This window comes from Clinocottus analis, unplaced genomic scaffold (genome assembly GCF_023055335.1).
Source record: "Clinocottus analis isolate CAN_PGR_092001 unplaced genomic scaffold, fCliAna1.0.p SCAF_19, whole genome shotgun sequence".
Lineage (NCBI taxonomy): Eukaryota > Metazoa > Chordata > Actinopteri > Perciformes > Cottidae > Clinocottus > Clinocottus analis.
This window is the reverse complement of record NW_027175920.1, coordinates 5,095,668-5,110,945: the sequence shown is the minus strand read 5'-3', so window position 1 is coordinate 5,110,945 and position 15,278 is coordinate 5,095,668. Positions and strand designations below refer to the sequence as shown.

At 43.4% G+C, this 15,278-nt stretch overlaps 1 protein-coding gene across 8 annotated transcripts in view; it reads right to left on the bottom strand.

The window, feature by feature from the left end:
* Window positions 1–15,278, bottom strand: part of LOC137789242 (zinc finger MIZ domain-containing protein 1-like) — a 104,244-nt gene that overhangs the window by 72,880 nt on the left and 16,086 nt on the right. For all 8 annotated transcript variants that reach the window (XM_068582592.1, XM_068582594.1, XM_068582593.1 and 5 more), the window contains exon 2: window positions 2,841–2,940. The gene's annotated coding sequence lies outside the window, so the exon portion shown is untranslated. The remainder of the gene's footprint in view (window positions 1–2,840; window positions 2,941–15,278) is intronic.

The window sequence follows — 15,278 nt, the reverse complement described above, 5'->3', positions numbered from 1 at the left end:
AGACATCCAGCACGGGCGCGTCCCGTTTATCAGCATAACAGCTTGTCATTCAGACCTCTGGGTGCTCGGGTTGAATGTTAAACTCTCACCGCTCTGCCATGTGCTTGTTTAATAAAGTACTTCCACTTGACTCAACACTGGTCAGCGGAACAAGGGAGTTGTGATTGCGCCGGGTTGTGAAGCCGCTGCAAAGCGTTCATTTAGCCGAGGTCTATTTTGTCAAAAAAATGCCGGCCTCTCTGTTATTAAATTCAACCGAAAATCTCTTCAGAACAAGAGTTCACTCCAACAAGTGAAAATAAATCTTCTAATAGGCTCGTCTGTTGTGAAACTTGAAGTTAAGTGGCGGGCTCTGCTCTCTTTGTTTGCCCGTGCAGGGGACGTGGACGTGTGTGCTCCGAGGCCAGGCCCTTTATCCTTCCTGTTCGGTTACCAGAGGCCTCACGCTTATCAGTTCCAGATCTCGCAGAACAGAGAGAAAGAAAGACCACTGACAGGAAGGGGATTTTTTTTCTTTCTTTTCTTCCTCCACGTATTTTTTTCTTCTTCTTTCCTTTAGCGAGGTTAACAGAATGTCTGCACCCCTCACATTTCACAGCGGAAAGCAATTATTCATTAGGGCTTACACTGGCGCAGAAGGAAGACAAAGACAAACCTGGCAACCTTGAGACGTCAACCAACTGAACTAAAACTGTTCCAAAACTGGTTAGCGCTGAGAGAGCGGATACATCGATCACTCGATCTACAGAAAATACCTCATCAACAGTTTTTAATAATCGTTTATCGCCATTCATCGAGCCAAAAATTTCTGGTTTCGGATCCAGCTTCTCAAATGTGAACATTTGGTGTTTCTTTTTGATTTATATCGTCGTCAAGTGAATATATTTTGGGTTCGGTCTGCCGGGCAGACAAAACAAGCAACTTGAAGACGTCACATTGTACTTTCAAAGCCTAAACAAATAGTAAAAAAAAAAAAAACAACAGAAACTATTAAATAACGAATAATAATCGCTTCCTTTCCCAAGATCATATTTGGCTATCAACCTCAGTGATCTCACATCTCGAGTTGAGCTTTGCCTTTTCCTTTCACTGCAGCCTCTCCATCAAAACCACCTCGATTTTCCGTCCGCAAAGGCAACGTCACATCGACAGTGAGAGGGGGAGATCTGTCACCGAGAGAGTGAGAGAGAGTGAACCGAGCACTCGCGTCATGCCCCCGTTCGTGTCGTATCCACCCTCGTTGCACTCGCTCCCACTGACTACCTCGCCTGACATTTCCACAATAATCACTTTGGTTTATCCCACTCAGCTGTGTGGTGGGCAGATGTTTGTCAGGCCACCATGTTTCTCAGCATTCACACTGCTCTAATCAAGATTAACCACTCTTATCTATTCAGTGTGCGACTGTGTGTGTGTGTCCATGTATGTGTGTGTGTGTGTGTGTGTGTGTACGCTGGATGTCCCAATTCCTAATCCATGAAGCCATAGCTCTATTTTATAATACAGTGGATGAACCAATTACATTCCCTTTCCACCACGTAATTCTCCCCTTTTAGTAGCACATACACTGAGCCACATATTGTGTAAGGATGAACTGGTGGCATGCTGGTGAAGAGGATTGCCATGACCTTCTTATGTGTGTGTGTGTGTGTGTGTGTGTGTGTGTGTGTGCGTGAGTGCACACATTCGTGAGGACTGCATATGGACTCGGATGTCGGCAAAGAACATAAACACACGCAACATCTCAGCACTTTGTTACTCACAGCCCCCCAGGAGCTCCTAATGAAATCAACATGCTTTTTGCAAGGTGAGCCGACGCTGACCACACACAAACTGCTGCCATCAGATGTTTACCGAAGACACTCAAGCACAGCGGACGACGGAGCATGTCCGAGCAAACAGAGTTTTAGTCTTTAAATCAACTGTCGTGACAGGGGAGGCAGATATCAGTTTCCACTAACAAGCTTTGTTTAATTCCAGGCCGAGCGACTCCGGGGTAATTAAGAAGGTTCTTACAGAGCCGACAAGTAGAAGGAATCTAAAAAAAAACATCCTTCTTTTAAAAGGAGACGCTTACATGTCGAGAGCGGAAGGTTTAAATGGAAGTGGGCGGTGAATCAACATGTTCTCGTCCCAACTCGTAACATACCGTGCGCTTGGTCGGGACCCCGTGGCGTTACACTCCATCACACCAGGAAGTCTAGCGCGTCAAACTGTGACGCTCCACTACGATGTTGTGAATTCAGACAAAAACATCACGGTTGGGCTTAAAATAAGTACTTACACTTTAAGTAAAGCGCAAACAACGTACTTGAAAACCCGGTGCGTCTCCCTCAGAGGCTAAAGGGTGCCTCTGGTGCAAAAACATCCTCCTTTTTTGGACTCTCCAGCTTTATGGCCTTGCAAAAGTCAGCGCCGCCATGAGCTGCTGTTGGTCAACAGGGCAAATTTGCTCATTAAAGTTCACTCAATTTGAACCTGATGTGAACGATTTGCCCCCCCCCGGGATGCAAATCCACCTCGAGCTGAGAACATAACGTACCAGTGGAGCCGGCATTGCACACAACTGACAGCTGCCAAGTCAAGTATCGCAAGAGAGTAGAGCACACACTAAATGAACGAGACAACCTGATAATACCAGCACAAAGGTCTTTCAATTCCCTGCAAGCGCCCCATCGCCTGAACACAACTTGCTAGCCTGCCGTTAACAACCCGCACCTTCCCGTTCCACTACCACTGCTACAGTGGCACTCGTTTCAGAGCATGGCTTTCTTGTGCGTATCCCCGACACCTGCTCGGCTCTGCAGATCCCACCACCACCAAAGACAAAAGAGACTCACCTGCGTTGACTTCAATCCTTGATGCTTCACCACGAAGGCCCCCTCCCGCCCATTCACACACCAGGAGGAGAAACACTTCAGCGCCTCACGTCTTCTGCCCCTGTGAGAAATCAGAGTTGGGGGGGAGAAAACGCATCAATCAACGCTACATTATCCAGCAATCTCCAAACACCGAATTACTACATTTGCATTTTTTTTTTCCGCTCCCCTCTCTGAAAATCAAGCCCCCTCGATGATTTTGCTCCACGAGATTCCTTTGGGCTCAGAGTGGCTTCCATCTGCGCCTTGCTTAACGTGATAGACTTCTTTTCCTGCACGGATAAGCCCCTTCACGCTCTCGTGGCCATGAAGGACGAATCAAAAGAGCAACCCACGATCAGTACGGTATCATAAACATCCACCATAGAGTAAGCTCATTGCCATGGCACGTTCACAATTCACTCCTGATTGACAGATAAGCCTATTAAAAGAGACCCTCACTATAGCTTTGCACTTAGCCGGAGTTGGAAATGCCCGGTGACATTCAGAGCCCTCAAAATGACCACATTAGTTATTGGTGAGGTTCAAAAAGGTGAGAAGCAATGTGTGAGAAACCATTACAGATAAGCCACTTAAGGACTTAATATGATAACCCAGTAAACAAAGATGTATTTTGTATTTAGAGGCCATGCAGTTTATAATATTGTCTTATCTATTTTCACCCAAGCAACTAAGTGTGCAGACTTATTTTTCCGAAGGGAATTAATCCTAGTGAACAGTTATAATTATGAGCACAATGAGCCCATGCTGGATTCTAGCATGTGTTATCTTTCCATGAATCGTGCGTTCCTCTGCTGGCATCTGAGAGAATAAGCGAACACAGAACACTTTGAATCTTTTTATTTGCAATAATTCCAATTCTCAAATGAGTTGCCAACCTCTTTGTGCAGAAACTCAGACCATCTGAGTGTCTTAACTTTGTTTCGTAAGTTCCACAATATCTTAAATGCAAAGAAAGGATGCTAAATTACAGTCCTCGACCCTGCTTTGCTTTAAGTTAGTGCTGAAGGATAGTCATCTTTTAAGGTAGCAGGGCTCTCAGCAGGTGAAAGGGTAAAAACAAAGTATTGCTTTTCTTTTCTTTTCTTTGTTCATGTCCTGCGCCCCACTTTTCCTTAAATGCGCTCCTTTGTTCAAAGAGCATCACAATCATTTTTCGAGTCAAAGAAAAAGTTCACTCCTCATATGAACTATGACATTTCAAGGAGCTTCCCTGGGACGATAGAAGGGGAAAATGAATAATAATGTCTTAAGGGTGTTTATGCTCTAGCTCTTTGAATATGTGTGCGGAGGGTGTTTGCATGAGGCACCCACCCCCTTTCATCCCCCCCTACCTTAGAGTCTATAGCTGTATCCTGTTAGTGTATCGTTTTCACAAAGCGTCTGCTCAGTGACACGCAGCATGCTAGCCGTTTCTATATCCAACCAGAGCTTCTCCTGAGCTCATGATCTGGTTGACAGGACAAGGCTAATGCCTCCAAATATAAAAACTGTCTACTCACAAGGTGCATTTTCACATTCAGCCAAAGAAGGGCAAACCCTTTATTTAATCCTTTTTTTTTTATATATATATCATTGGAAGATTTTTCAGGCAGCATTTCTCCCCTGTTGGAAGTGCCGTTCTCTGAAAAGAGAAAGTGAAGGAGCGCTGGGGGCTCAATGGGTCGAGAGGGAGGAGGAGGAGAAACGCTGGGTGCCTCCTTTTTAAAGCCAGATTCTCCCCAGATACCTCTGTGCTATTCATCAACAGCTTTTCCAGGGCTGTGAAAAATCAATGTGCTCTGCACTGCAAACAGTTCATAATGACGGGGGATGGAGGGAAAAAAGCTCAACTGCAACAGAATTGATTTGTTTAAGTACAATAACACGGCTCTGCAGCGCGGTGAGGAGGCTCGAGCCCAGACAAAGACTGACTGGCAGTATGAAACCACAAGCAGTAATTGACAAACTGCTGGCAAAGTGCAAATCTAAAATACAGACGGCTGTTATCTAATTAAAGGAGTTTTTCTCTGAATTACCACCTGACAGAGAAAAAAATACCCTTTGAGTCTTAAGTGACTGTATATCTTCTCTAAGAAAGTAAAACCCCAAATAAATGGTTTTAAAGCCATCAAAAAAATGTTTTAGCTATCATGAGATGACTTAAAAAACAAATTACATAAGTATATTCTAATTAATGGCATTGATGATTTTTTCCAATAATATTTAATAATCAGTTTTTTAAATAAAATGTCAACAACAACAAAAAGCATCTTACAAGTTCTAAAAGCTCAAATTAACATCTTCAAGTTGCTTGTTTTGAGAAATTTACATTTTATTAACTGGAACGACCTATGCAATTGATGTGTTTTTTCTTTAAATTAACTGACACACACACAAAAAATCATGTTTACACACAAACCTGCTCTAATCATGCATGCAATTCCAACACACACACACACACACACTCACACTATCTGTACTTTTGGCAGGGTGTCACGTACCCCGAAAGCCAATTCAAAGCACATGCAGAGAAGGCTTGATGTTGCATAAAGCAAAGTGATCAGAATGTTTTGAAGACGGCACCGGGCTTCACCCAGAAAAAAAATAATACCAGAAGCTCTGAGTAAATTGTGTCAAGACAGGCCAGCACAATAAAACATTTCTCCCAGCCTCTTTTAAGCAGACCACAGAGGTGCATTTATCATTGTTATTATTCCTTCAGAGAGGCCCTCCCAGGTTTAATTGGGTCCTCATGGAGTCAAAATCCCCGCTGTCGCTGGTGCTGGACAGACTCATTCCTTCTCAGTCAGCACCAGGTTTTTTACTGGCTGCTCGGAGAACAGCCCCTCTATGCAGAGCTGTGCAAAGCGCTCGTGAACCCCGTGAGTCAGGAGGTCGGCGGGAGCTGGACGCCACCCGCTAAGCAGGGACACAGGCAGGAGAGGGACACCTGGGGAGTAACTCTCACCTGGCTGTGCTCTCAGCGCTGTGGGAAAAGCTCTCGAGAGCCACAGGCCGTCCATCCAGCGAGCCAGTTCTTTGGAGCCATTATATAGCTCATTTGCATTTTAACTTCATGCGAACAAATAGAACAGGGAAGGGATTAAAGAGGCTTTTTTTCCCGGCCTCAATAAAAAAAAAGGATTCAATGAGCTGAGGTGATAAAACAGCTCAGACATAAACATGCAGTGCTACTTAGCATTAGTAGAGTTGAATATGCTGTTTGCCGAGTGAAATTAATGATAAAGTGATACTTCCTCAAAGACCGCTAATTACCTCAAATTTGTGCAAAAACTGATGAAGCTTTTACCATAACACTTGACAGATGTGTACCAATGATCAGCATTTTCATTTGTGTTTGAATAGTGTCAAAAAGAACAAATTTAATTACATCAATGTGTTTTACATGAATACCAGATCAGAAACCTTCGACCTGCAATTCAACTCCCTCAACAGTGCTCTACTTCCACTTGGTGTTGCATTGGCACAGAAACCACACCGCATCCTTGAGGCGGCTTTCTGTTGTTGAATATGCTCAAGACATGCAAGATCAACCCAGATACGCATCCCTGCTTTTCAAAAAGACACCCGACAAAGACACTTGAAGTCAAAAGGAGGAACGCTGGAACGGCAATCGTGGGAATGACAACCTCGTCGTTTGTAATGATTTTCTTGAGAGAAGAAGCTTTTCAAGATAAAAGCAAAGCAGGATTGTGTAGAGACACCATGGTAATGATTTCCCCATAGCCAGTGTGTTTACACACGTCTATAACGTGACACCTACAACTGTCATGTGACATTTTAATTGACGATTTTTACCGGTATTGAGGTTGAATGATAACTCATCAATCTTTCAAATGACATGTTTTGTATAAGGGCCGCGACTACTACTACTCACGAGACATTAAAGTGTTGATGATTAAGGGTTGTAACCAAATATCAGCATTGGAATACTGTCAAAATAGTAGTTGTATGTAACCTAGACCTCTAAAAACATTCACTATCAAACATGTTTGCCTGGTAGATATTTTTTGACCTGTGAATCACCAAACGGAAGTTCACTAGGATTCGATTTGTGAGGTTATATTGCCTGCATACACTGTACACGCTACAGAGCTGACACCCACATCGAGGTTAGCAGAAGAGGAATTGAACATTTCCCACAGAAGCAGAAATAAGGCAAAGCCACAAGCGTCAGGTTTGTAGCGAGAGCTGCCGTGATGACTACAGGTTTAAAGATAATGGTTTTTAGAGTAATGCATTTAGAGGGCATGAGACACCGGCTCAGTTAGCTCTCAGTCTTCACTTGCTACTGATTAACACAAATGCCGGCGCCTTGTTAACCACCACTGCTGTAATTATGTGGAGCCCCCCCCCACTCTCACACATACACCTCAGTGCAAAACAGTGCCACCGTATACAAGTTGTGTGCCACCAGATCAGCATCACAGCAACCACCAATTATTTGTCTTATTCATGCAAATGCAGGTAATTTACTTCCCGCTGTGCATAACTTCCCAATGCGTTTGCCCTCCAGCATCAGTTGTTTGTGTTGTGGATTACCTAAACAAGTGAAACAATTAAATGAATTGATCCCAAAATGTCTTTCAAATCGTGAATAATTTGAAAAGGTTAATTTAAAAAGGTTAATTACAACTTTCTTTGGAGCACATGTCTTTAAAGCATTTGATAATTCCTTATAACGTTGAGTATCGTAATACCTTTTAATGCTGGTCACTCACTGACTTTTATTTTAATGGGATCATAGTGTATCATAATTGCCATGTTTGTGATACGTTGTAATGCATTATAATGACATTATACATTACTCTAAGTGGTCATTATTTGCTGTATTGATTATTATTAGAAAGCATTATAAATATTTATGAATGCTTGTAGCATTCATAAATAACGGCTAGATACGCTGATTATAACGCAGAATGTTTCAAATAAACTGTAGACATGCATGGAATCTTAGAAAGTGTTACCGTTACTCAGTTTTCTTTCAGTAGTTTTGAAAATTGTGTCTAACGCGGCTCACTAAAATTGATTTGCAACGACAAAGTCAGACAATTTGTCAACAAGCCACGAGTTTAACCAGAGTATCGAACGCACACATAAAAAGTGAGTGGTAATAATTAATATTTTCCCAGGAAAGCTATTTGTGTTCAACTACAGAAGGTAGCTGATGTCGCTGGTCTGTACACAGGGTTGCCATTACATTCGATGAAGAGGTATTGAAGAGACGGCAAGCTAACTCATTATCGCTCCTTAAGCGAGGGTGGCCAAGCCAAGACCCAAGTTGTGCGAGACAAAAATATCGCTGAATGCCTACGTTTCCTATTTCAAAGGAGTGATGCTGATGAGATTTACATGAATTGATGGCTCCAATTTTCATTCTCCTCCTCCCCCTCTCGCTCTCTCTACAGTATATCTTGTTTCAAAAGCGAGAGCGGCCCATGAGCCGGTGTTTTTATTCCTTTGTTTCCAGCCTTTCCCGATCAGAGCGAGAAGGTTGGTAGCAACTCCCACGAGGCAGATAGAGATAGAGGTGTAGACTGCTGGCAGAGCGCTAAAGCAAAGAAATGCTGCACCGTCTGACCACAGACATAAAAATTATGCCCCCCCCACCGCCACACACACACACATAACTCTGCAAAGCAAATCTTGTGCCCCTGCAGCCAGAGATTCCTCTTTGGTCACCTGGCTCTGTGCGCGTGTGTGTGTGTATGTGTGTGTGTGTGTGTGTGTGTGTCCCCGCCCCCCCCAAGGGTTTACGGGAGGTGAGAGACTTCCTAATGTAATGGAGACAAGCAAGAAAGAGAAATAGAGGGGAGAACGTCCTGAGCCAATTGCAAAAGAGAGGTGGGTGTAATGAGGCCTGATCTGTCACAAGAAAGAGCCATGGCCTTGTATTTGCATTTTCAGCCTCTTTCTTTCATTTCCCTCCCTTATCTTTTCCTCCTCCTTCTCATAATAAGGAAAAAGAAAAAGCAATGAGAGAGAAGAAAGGTGGAGAGCGGACATATACACAGAGGAATCCAGGGAGGGGAAAGAGATCACATTACTATTGGGAGGGGGGAAAAAAAAAATGATTAAAAGGCTGAGATGAGCACAATCCGCTGGTTCCAGAAGAAAGAGGAAGGAATTTCCAGAGCCAATAAGCAAAGCATCACAAAAACCTCTCCCTGCTATTCAACCATGCCTGTGCTGGCACAAGCACATTTCCTCCATCCGCCCTTTCATCCTATAGCCTATGGCATGCGTGCATCATGCACATACAGTCATTAGCGGGGTCGAGGCTATTGATTTTTTTTTTTTTTTAAACATCTCTTCCTTCTAATTATAGAAAACACTTCAGATTTTACACAGAGCTGTCCATGTGGTATTCCTCTGGATTGGGATTGCTGCGGCTAACCAGGTATAACAGCGTTCAGATGACTCCAGTTGCAGAGGACTCGAGGCGAAAGGGAGCGAAGAGGAAGAGAAAGAAAAACAGCGACATCAATAATGAAGTGAAGGAGACGGGGGAAGAAAACAAAGCCGTTCATAACAAATGAGAAAACAGGCAGAGCGTCTCATTGCGAGAGCGCTAACGACAATCAATTAGCAATTGCTCATGATCTTGGGTGCGTCGGAGTATAAGGTGTCTTAATGAGTCCCATTTCCATTAGCTGCTCGACTCGAGAGGCATAAGGAGGAGGCTGCTCCCACCAGCTCCTCCATCTCAATGCCTAATGACTACGAGAGTGGATTACTCCATCAATTCCTCGCTTCTCTTTGTTTATCCCCCGCGTAAATAATGGTCAACCATTACAATGCATTAAGCGGGGCCACTCCACGCAAAGAGAACGAGAGGGAGAAAGAGGAGCACAAGTGCTCCGGAGGCATCCTCCTCCAGTGATCTCCAGGAAATCGGCTAATACCGGCCATGTGGTGGCACAGAGAGGCGAGAGGGTTTTCCTCCACAAATATCTGGCTGTTTCTTTCACCGGGAGGTTGAGTAGATGTGGTAGAATCAAAGCTTTCAAACACCTCATACAGTCAATCGTGTTGCCTTAAAGGGCCAGTTCACCCAAATTACTGAGGAGAAAAAGAAAAGGCTTTTTCCCCCCCCAAACACATAACTCTTTCTAGGAACTCAGGAACGTTTTTGGAGAGGGGAATGAGCAAATTAAATAAAAGAGCTTAAGTGTGTGCTGAAGCAGAAATAAAAAGACATGCGCTCCAGCAGATTGTTGCTACTTTGAGACAGGAAGTCTGGCCTTTTTAATGTCTCTCCCCATCTCCATTACAACATCTACTGAAAACATCACAGTTGTGCATTGTTATTTTTGTCATGTGAGGAAATGGCTTTTTAAGCAAAGCCGTATTTAAAAATCTGGACTATATTTCCTGATCGTCACGGTTATTGAGCTGCTAGCAGAAAAAGGCGTGAAAGGGTTTTCATTCCTGCTTCTCGGCTCCCTGAAATATTTGGTTTACAGGGTTCAATGGGAACTATTTCATCAGTAGCTCCGGTGAAACGTGTTCAAGGCAAGGTCTGTGAATCATCCAACCAGGACATCATTCATGAGCTTTACCTTGAACAGGGCTATCAGGCCTCAGACAAGACACTATCAGTAACAAAAAAAAATGGGGATTGATTTGAGTCTTATGGAATCGACACCAGAGAAAGGACTTTATCTGTATCCTACGAGAGAATATAATGTACCTCTGTTGTTGCCGCGCTTCCACCCTGGATCAATATTTCACCCAAGGCTCAATCACTCCCTTTCTATTTCCTCTTTCCATTTCTGGCCCTCTCTGGTTTCCCTCTTGTGTCACAGCAACGGACAGGGGGAAAAAAAAATTAAACGCATCAGCAGAAAAACACACAAGTGGAAATGATCTCGCCGCTGCAGCCGCTTGGGTCATGAATTCAGCTAACTGTGCTTATCACAGGCCGCCACTATTAGTCTTAATAGCCGCGGTGACAGCCTGCCTTTAGAGGAGATGGGCTTTGCTTCTCGGGGCTCACCACAGACAGGTGATTCTCATCTGCGGTCGCTCCGCGTGTCACAGCAAAGGCAACGCTGGCTGAAAAGAATGTTTGGCGGCTTATTGGAGCAAAACATCAGAACCCGGCAGGTCATTACAGACAGCAGAGCCATATGTTGTTACGCACTCGGCATCAATCAAAGACAAATTAAGAATTCAATCAAATGGTGATCACATTCAAGCTGTTCGTCGCAGTTATCTTGAATTACGAGAATGTAAAGACACAAAATAAACACAGAAGCCAGACTGCATACTAACATTCAGCACGCAGTATGAAATGACACTTCATTATGTACTGTTATGGACTTTTAAAAAACAAAACATTTTCTATACTAACCACAACTGAAACAGGATGCATCCTCAAATAAATAGTTTTGTATACACTATAAAGAGGGTCACTTGTTGTGTTAAATCTATCGAGAACTTTCACCCTGTTCCCTTCAGCTATACAGATTGCTTTAGTTTCTTTTAGCTCAGTTGTTTTGCTCAACCTTCCTGTTTTTGTTTTTGTATTCAATAAAAAAAACCTTGGGTAAACAGACTGTGTGCTACCTTTCCAGCACCAAGAGGCTCACGAAGGAATTGATTATCTTGTGAACATAGTGGAGCATTTAGCAGCTAGCCAGCCTCATATTTCCCTCAGGAGTTGGTGGAGACCATAAGCGAGCTAAAAGGAAAGAGACAATTGGACTTATATTGGTTGATTGCTCTAAATGAAATGAATGCTACTGTTGCTTGGTATCTCCCTGCAAACTGTTTTTGCGTTATCAACATCACAACTATTCTAGGATCATCCCTGAGTTTTTTGTATGAACACAGGCTTGAACTTTTGACTTTTTGTCAGAGAACCAGATGTTTTCTCATCTTTTGTACTGATGATTTAACTGGGAAAGTTATATGCCCATCCAAGCCTTGGAAGTGCTCCAACTGCCAGTCACCTAACATTATCTGCTGTTTGGAGAAAATTATCAGTCTTTCACTTCAGGAGAGTATCTATTACACTGCACTTTTCTTCCTGGAGTATGAGTAGCAACAAGCACAGCTCTGCAGGATTTAGTGCCAACACAATCGTGTACTTTGCTCAATGCGACGGCGCTTCAGGACTTTGGTGTAAGAGGGGATACTGTCAGGGCCAGGAAGTGCATGTGGCATAAGAGTGTATATCTTACTGAGAAAAACAATTTTTCCTTGTGAACTAAAGGTTACTTGCTGTTCCCTGTCAGGGAGCCGTGCTGCGTTGCCATTGAATGCGACACATAGCCTGGCGGAGCTGAAGAGAGGGGGCGGCAGAGTGAAGGTGTTAAGTTAGGTACCTCAAAAAGATAAATACAACCACATGAAAGAAACACATAAAACCGGCTCACATTAGAGGCCGCCTCCGTCAACACTGGTGTACAACAGAAAACCCGCTAAACACTCAAAGGTCCTCGCTTCCCCCTTAACATGAAGCCACACAAACGCAGTTTGTAAAACAGATGTCAGGTCGTCTTTTCAGCCAGAATGCTTCCCCATGAGCCGAGCAATCCTCAGTCACTCTCCTCCACAAATGACCGAGCTGGTGACCGGGACCATGTCAACACGTTGCCTTGTTCAGACAGGGGGAGGGAGGGATTACTTTGATCCACTCTGAGGCATGTCTTCCTTTACTGTCAAGAGCCAGTTAGGATTTCTGGAGAAGAGAGGAGACGATTATGCAGCAACTCCGCGGCGATGCTCGACTTTTGTTGTTTTTTTGGCCACAATGGCACTTGAAGCCCGAATAAATGTTAACTAAGAAGGCTTAGAAGGATTCGGCGCTGTTGTAACTACCAAACCACAAAGAGACAGTAGAGGTAGCAGAACCCTTGACGACCTCTTATCATAGCTGAGATGACACTCTGTTTTACAAACATGACAGAGTGCAGAGATACTGGGCTGAACAGCCTGTAGCTGCAGATTTGTGTGTGTGGAACAATAGAAGCCTGTGCTGATTTCTGGCCTAAACAATGGCAGGATGACATGGAGCCTGACAGACACACACAGAGCAGCAGGATCTACACTGCAGACAGGAGAGGCAGCTTCACAGAGCAACAACACTGCCAAAAACATATCCTCGCCTTCCTTTTTCCTCTTCCAACATCTTTTATGTGTTTTGGCACCTCTGGCACTCATAACTCAAAAGTGAACAGTCAAACTTTGAGCACCACCGTGAGTACGAAATGAAGCGAAATGAAGCTAGTCACTGCATAACAATTGAGCACGAGTTAAATTAATCTGAATCTATCAATAGTAAATGACTGATGTTGATGGATGGGAGACAAACATGAGAATAGCTATCCCAGCTATTCTCATATCTGCAAGTGGATGAAAACTTGCACAAGTTAAAATGTGTATGAAAACAGGTGGACGGAAGCGCTCTGATGATGTAATTTATAGGTCTTGAACTCGAATTACCTGGGACCGATTGAGCTCCCTTCCCTGGTGCAACACAAAAAAACTACATGAAAATAAAACATCCATTTTCAAAATAGTCTTTTCAGTTGTTAGCAGAGAAAAACAACCGCTGGCACTGGCTTTCTTGCCAATAAAATAGAAATAATAAAATATCAACATTACACTAAAATGAAATAATACAAATAAATAAAAACAGAACAACATATTACTGCAAGGTAACAAAATACAAAAAGACTGTAGTGCTAAATAAAGGAGGTGATGAAATCTGAGGCGCTCAAAGTGTGCTGTATTATTAATGTCCTTGGAGCAGGATTTGAGGCAGCTTTGCTTCTCTTATCAATCATTCATCTGCTTTCCATTGAACACACTCCGATCCTCCAGTGTCAAATCAGGCTTGAAGTGGCTAAAGAACCACCAATCTGCAGTCTTTCCTTAATTAAACGAGTCTGACATGAGCCTCAAACACCTGCTCTCAAAGAGATCAACAACGCTACACTAATGTGGAGATCCCAGGCAATGCGTAACCTGTCAATCATTTAATAGACAACACTCAGGTCTCATAAATTAGGAATAGGATGTCAGAACCCATTTGTGCTGGCTCTTGTGCATGTCCCTGTGTTTTGAAAACACCTCAACGGTGAAAACTTGAGATTGAATCAGACGATGCGATTTTTGTAATAAAACAGCCCAAGCTGCCGCTTTCTCGCCTTCCCATCTCGCACTCTGTCTGAACAGGATCCCATTTCGCTCGACTACAGCAGGCGTTTGGTTAACAGCAAACATAATCAAACTTTGTGGTCTGTCTATCGGTGCAGCAGAATTGGAAGCAGTTCTTTGGTGGCAATCTCCAATTACCTTCTGCGTGCAAGTGTTCACTGCGCTGGAACTTTTCCATTTCATCATTACACTCAAGCTGCCCCCATCGAAAGCCAAGCGGCAGCGGCGGCAGCAACACAGCAGACCGTGTCATCCGTGCACCGCAGGGGGATCCTTCCAAGCTGCAGTGAATTCTTCGTTTTGTCTGGGAAAAGATTCATGTCTATACAAACCGCAGGTGCAGTTTTTTTTTTCTCAAACCACCACAGTGAAAAGGGGGCAGGGCAACACTCAGCACGCCCTCGGCCATGTTTGTCACAATTACTCGGTAGGTCAACTTTCCCCTAGTCTCATTAAGAGGTAAAACACGGAGGCTAGAAAATCTGTCTTTTTTTCGGACCCCCGCAGGAAATGTTTCAGCTTGCTGCCGCACGCTCGGAAAGCCACTGATGCAATCGTTCTCCAGCCCTCACAGTGGATTTGGGAAACAAGAATGAGGGATTATTTGATCCAACTTCCATTCAAGAGGCCAATTCAGCCCAACCAATCAATACTAATCAACGGCGAGATGACAGGAGATGAAATTCCCTCAGCTACGGCCAAACACTGGTGTATCAAGACTTAGAGCCTGCACGCCGGCTTTCTCTGCTCCTTTTCTCACAGATCCAAAGCAGTAAAGTAACTAAGTACAGCAAGTCAAGTATACTGACGCAAAGTACAGTTTTAAATGTACTTTACTTGATCATGATCAGGATTAAAATATGGCACATTGTTATCGGGTAAACTAACTTTAGCCTATACCCCACGTCAACATGCTATAGCATTAACTTGCTATGTACCACTTAATGTAATGACTAATCTAATGGCTTTATGTATGCATGGTTAATAAGTTATATATTATCAACAGTAATCCGTAAGCAGCCATCAATAAAGACAACTTCTGGTGTGCCACAAAAATACAACCTTGTCCTGAAAAACTTCCTTGAAGTTTTTAGCTAGCAAGTTAGCTTGTCATTTCAACAAGAAAATGGCCAGTTTAACTATTTCCAATGCCAGCATTATTTTATTAGGAACTAATTGTCATTTTTAACTTTTAAATTGATAGTTTATTAGGAAACAAAAAACATA